The 6,215-nt window shown below is 38.9% G+C and overlaps 1 pseudogene; it reads right to left on the minus strand.

The window, feature by feature from the left end:
- Positions 1–3,632: 3,632 nt before the first annotated feature.
- Positions 3,633–4,632, minus strand: LOC105074159 (chromatin target of PRMT1 protein pseudogene; annotated as a pseudogene).
- Between the last annotated feature and the right edge of the window lie 1,583 nt (positions 4,633–6,215).

Consider the following 6,215-nt stretch of genomic DNA (forward strand, 5'->3'; position numbering starts at 1 on the left):
ACAAAAGGATTCTGGAAAACATACAGTTCTTGGCTTCTCTTCTAGAATGCTGATGGTATCGTCTGCATAGAAGGCAATGTTGGTAAATAACACATGGTTTAAAATACCATACCTCGTAAAGCTGAGAAGACTAAATAATGTCCATGTATTCAGAATAGTGTCTAGTTCCAAGAATATGTTCTGTACAATACCCCCATTATTTTACAAATGATGTGATCTAGTTATTTTACATCTTCAGCATGTTTTTTCCCCCATCTTCTCTCTCTCAATGTAGAACGCAGATTATGTGAAGCTGTCATTTCTGAGAAGGAACTCATTAGCATGCTCATCTTTTTAGGTCTAGTTGGTACCCAGGACTGTGCTTGGGTACAGCAGGCACCTAAGATGCTAGTCGTTTTCCCCCTCATTCCTCCAGTAACTATTTTCTTGAACTAGCTACATGTACTAGTTACTGTGCTGGGTATGTTTGGCATGAAAACTATATAAAATATACCTGTTACCATCAAGAAATTTATAATGCAGAAAAAAAACCAGATTTTTTTCTAAATGAGCTGGGCTTGTTCTATGCCCCATGCCCTTCTAAGAGTAAAGCCAGGGGAGATGCCTGAGTTACAATACTTTGTATAGTAGGAAGAGGAACATGTGTATCCAGACCCGAGTCTTAGGATGAATTTTACTGAGGAACAGAGTCCCAGAGAAGCAGTATAGCATCACCATTAAAGGTAACGACTCTAGACACAAAATACTGGGTTAAAATCCCAGATTTGACACTTACTACACATGTAACCACAGGAAATTTATTTAGACTCGCTCCACCTCTGAGACCTGGAGATATTAACAGCAACCACCTGAAAGCATCATGGTACAGATTAAATTGAGTAATATATTTTAAATTCTTAAAAGAGCCTCTGGCACATAAAATCCACTGAAAAGCTTTTATTAATATGCAGGATGAACTGAATGTTGCAGAAATAAGCATGCTTGCTGCAGGATAGGAAGACTACACACAGAAGAATCATAACAGTATGGATGATCCATTTTGGATGGTGTTAACAGTCATTTATTCTGTCCATGAGCCCTGAATGTACAGCAAAGAAAAAAACTTGGAAGCAGATGGTTCAGTAGGATAAGTAACAAAAAGAGAGAAAGGGTAACAGAGACAAAGAGATGAATGTGTTGAGTTGCTAGAGTGAAAGCATCAAGTTCATGGTGGGGAAAATGGCGAGATGGACAGGTTTGCGAAGCTTCTCTTGCATCACTAATCTTGTCACTGATGGTTGAATGATAATAACTTAAATTAGCAGTGAGGTCTGTCTGTGTGATTGATGAGATAATTTCTGATTTTTACTTGCTTTCCTATCATTTGGATGGGAATTCCCAATTATTTGTGATCAACTCAGTGTTTCTCTGTTCCTAAGCACAGAAAGATATATAATGATATTACAAAAGAGTAACTCCACATTGTTGGAGGGACAATGGAATAATGTAGAGTGGAGCAGATACAGAGATACAGATATATTACATTCATCTTCTTCCACCAGTTTCTTTATATCACTACCACTCCCCACCCCAGCAAGTTCAGCCAACATAGACTCTGGGGCTATTCCAAGTATAAAATCAGCATACTTTGAATATGCTCTGGAAATGAATGCTATTGCTAAATGGACCAAGATGCTGATGGAACTAGAAAGGGCAAGCAGAATTTTAGAGAAAGAATAAAGGTATTTAACATTTATAGGACTTCAATGAAATTTATTTTACAGTTGACCATCACTGTTAATTTTATTCTCACTTGCCTAGGCTCCCCAACCTTCAAATCTCAGTGATTATCATAAAATATTATAATTACAAATTATAATAATATAGTTGTAAAATTTAATTGTATAAGTATAAAATTAACCAGTTCTTCAAGGATAACATCTACATTAAAAAAAAAATAGTGATGGAAGTGGTGAACTTGAATATCAGATCTATAATATTCTCTGAAAAGGAAACCAAACACCTATCTTCTTAAACTAAGTCCTTAAAAAAAAACAAAAACAAAAACACAGAGGTTTTATCAAGAAGGAAAAAAATCCATGAGAGTGTAATATACAATTAATTAAGGTAATATTGGTTGCAATTTAATGTATTGAGCAGACTTTAGACAATAATTTACACCTACAGTTTGTACAGCATTAGATTTAATGTGCAACTTAGCCATTTAAGATATCTAACGATTTGCATAATTGCAAAGCTACGTTCAAATTATATTTCAGATTTTTCTTAAGTTCTCAGAATTGTAAATTCCATCCTAACTGGCCACTTAATGCATTTTCGCTCATCTTTGTGATTTTAAATGTCAAATTTAAGAAAGAATTGTTTGCTTTTATGCTAGTAGGTCATTTTTCCCTCACATATCTAATCAAAATCTCTTTGTAAGGCAAGAATAAATAGAACAAAATGTCACTATTTCTCTCTGTGGTGCTGGAGAAGTACTGGTACTTCTACAGGAGAAAATTATAGTTAGTATTATTACAGTTGGGTACTGTGGGTGAGTTCTCGCATTTAATGGATAATAGTTTTAATTTGACATTCTGGTGATAAAATTTAGTAACAACAAATAAAGTTTTGTTCAGAATTATTCCTGAATAGAAGTACTTTTCTACTGTGGTAAGGTGTATACATGACATAAATTTACCATTGTCATCACTTTTAAGTAGAAAGTTCAGTTGCATTAAGTACATTCACACTGTTGTACAACTATTCGCACCATCCATTCCCAGAATATTTTTGTCTTTGAAATTCCATAACCATTAAACAATAGCTACCCGTTCTGTTCCGCCTCCAGTCCCTAGAAATTACCAATGTCCTTTCTGTCTCTATGGTTGGACTACTGTAGGTTTCTCATGTAAGTGGAATCATGAAATTTATCATTTTATATCTGGGTTTTTTTTCACTCAGAAAGATTTTATCACTGTGCATCCATATTATAGCATGTATCAAAATTTCACTCCTTTTTAAGTCAGAATAATATTCCATTGTACTCAGATATCATAGTATGTTCATCAATTCATTTGTCAATGGACATTTGGGTTGTTTCTAACTTGTGGCTATTGTGAATCATCTTGCTACAGACTTTGTTGGACAAATACCCGGGTCCCTGCTTCCATTTCTTATGGGTATACGCTCAGAAGTAAAGCTGCTGGATCACGTGGTAATTCTGTATTTACATTCTTGAGGGACTGCTGTCCTGTTTTCCACAGAAGCTGTACCATTTGACGTTCCTGCCAGCAATAAACAAAAGTTCTGGTTTGTCCATATCATTGCCAATACTTGTTATTTTCAGGGCTTTGTTGTTGTTGTTGTTGTTTGTTTTTATAATAATCATCCCAAGGAGTGTGAAGGGATACCTTATTTTACTTTTGATTTGTATTTCCCTAATTTTTCCTAATATGATTAATGATATTGAGCATCTTTTCATGTACTTATTGGCAATTTATATATCCACTTGAGAGAAATGTCTACTCAAGTTTGTGGCGCTATCAAAAAAAAAATTTACAATCTTTGATTCATAACCAGGTAAATGTACTTTTTAATAAGCAATGAGATGGCAATTATTATTTTTTTTCCAGAGGAAAAAAGGGTTTCATACAACACAGTATCAAAAAGTAAAAGAAACACACTAAATGCACAAACTGGTGGCAAGTCAGTCCACCTATTATGATAGGTCCTTCCAGCGTCAGTCAGGTTTCTTCTCATCTGTTAGTTATCTCAAGGTTATTTACAGATGTGTGACTTTAACAAAAGTCTCTCACAGGAGGGAAGGCAGGCTTCAATCATTAGTTTCGGGATCTGTCTGTGCCATGTAGGCATCCAACTCAGCATCCAGGTGTCCTTTTGTTTTTGACATGTATGCATCCATTTTGGTTGTCCAGCTGATCCTTGGTCAGTACAGGGCGAGCAAGGGCACCTCTCCCTCGTCCACGGCCTCGGCCTCTGCCTCCAAAGCCCCCTTTTCCCCGACCTATCATACCCCGACCTCTACCACCGATTCCGCCACGATCCATAGCTCCACGCCCTAGGCCCCGTCTCCCAGGACCTCCACGACCTCGAACGCCACCTCTTCTTAAGCCCATTCGGAGAGCTACAGCTCGTCCACCTCGGAGCAGTTTTGACCTCGGAGCGACATCCCGCCCCTAAGTAGGGTTGTCGTGGCACGTCCCCCACGTAGTCCTCCTCTGGGCAAGCCTCTCTGGATTATGGGCAGGCCTCGTCCACCGATTGCTCCCCTGGCCAGGGCCCCTATGGGTCGGCCTAACCGTGCCTGGATGTTACTCTTACCCAGGCGCTGCTTTAAGCTCTGCTTAAGGTTTAATGCTGCCTGGACAGAGGGTCTATTCTCCACCTGCTGGGCCAGTCTTCTGTTTCTGGAGCTGGCTAGCTGCTGTTGTTGCTGCACCGAAGCCCGAATATTCACTGGCCATCGGCTGCTTGTTCTTCAGCATATTAGTAAAGCGCTCATTTAGAGACATCTTGGTGGTGCTTTTTAGCACAACTTTCAGCGCTGACTGTGCAGCCATCTTCAAATCCCGAGAATCGAAGGAAACGACGCCAGTGCTCCTCCCGGGGCCGCCACCACGGCTGCGGAAGGCGGGCCGGCGCCGGCCGAAGCTGAGCTGACGGTGGAGGGGCTCGTTAACTCGGTGCGCGGTTGGCCAGATGTGTCAAGCGGTAGAGTGCTGGCTTAGTTCGTTGCTGTCGGCCTGCTGTTCGGTCCGCCGGTCCCCCCACTCGCCCGGCCTGCCCTTTCCTGCCTTTCTCCACAGCCGCCGCCGCCAACTCCCGCCGGCAATTATTTAAAAGAAGGGTAAAGTTAATGAAACCACTTATCCAAAAGATTAAATATTTTTAGATTTTTAAAAATTATACCTTTCCTGTTATTTTTATTTAAATTGGCATTTTGGATAAAACATCATGAGATTAAAATGATTTTGAGAAACACTTAATGGTACAGAAAACAACCAACTTATATGGTTGAGTGAAAGAGTTCAAATTTAAAATATTATGGTATGATCCAAATTTTGTGAAAAAAATGTCACTCACAAAAATTGCTAAGATGAAGCTGGAACCCTTCTATGACAATAAATTGTAGGTTCTTTGTTACTTAGCAATTGAGAAATTGAAAAAATATATATGAAACAACAACTCATTTTTATTTTAAGAAATAAATGCATTTAAATCTACATTTTATCCTCTGCCCAAATCTTATTGTGTTATATGATTTCAACATTTAACATTTCCTTTATTCTTTAGTTCTAATTAATTCATAATTTATTTTGTTGTTTATTTTTAATTTATGGGTCCTTAGGAGCATACAATTAGGTTAGGAGTGTTGCTCCAAACTCTTCACTAGAAAATATCAGGTGATCTGAATAATCAATGTTTTTCCTGAATTGATGCTTTTCATCACAGAACTGAGGTCCTAAGGCACCAAAATAATCCCAAACATAAGGAAAGAAGGCACCTTCAAGGGGACACAATACAAGACCTTCTTAACTGGGGGTAGATACTGGATCTGACAGAAGCTCGTAAGAAATAATCAGCTAAATTTGAAAATTAGTAATGAATTTTTAAGGCTGAGAATAGGCCAGTTTGTGTATGGAAAGCATTGAAGCCACAGATGTTGGGGGAATTTGAATTCACAGATTCTTCTCCACAGACCTCAATAGGCATTCATGAGAAAGGAGGTGACAGGGCTGTCAAGTCCAAGAAAAGTGCAAAAGTGCATATCTCTACCCTCTATCTCCCTTACAGAACAAAGACTTAGGTCACTGGGAAAAGAGCAGTGATCCTTTGTAGCTAGGGAAAGCAAATTAGAAACAAACAACAACAAAACCCTAACACTGGAAAAGAAGAAGGAAAACATCATGAGCCCAGATCATTAAAGATTTCCTACCACTGACGGACGGGTGGAATCACTGGGACGTCTCCACTCCCAAGTCCCAGGGACACATCTGAGACAGAACCAGGAAAAAAAAAAAGGTTACCCTCAGCCTCACCATCAGATTGTCAAGCACTGATTAATAACAGCAATCTACTGCAGAGGGAGAGACAAGAAAATGGACAGAGTCCTTGTCTGAGATTCAGGCACAAAGGGAGGACTTAAAGTGAGATTGGAAGAGTTATTAAGAGACGCCTTTGGCAGAGGAGTCCCACCCTAATCACAAGATAGC

Source organism: Camelus bactrianus, chromosome 35 (genome assembly GCF_048773025.1).
Source record: "Camelus bactrianus isolate YW-2024 breed Bactrian camel chromosome 35, ASM4877302v1, whole genome shotgun sequence".
NCBI classification, from domain to species: domain Eukaryota; kingdom Metazoa; phylum Chordata; class Mammalia; order Artiodactyla; family Camelidae; genus Camelus; species Camelus bactrianus.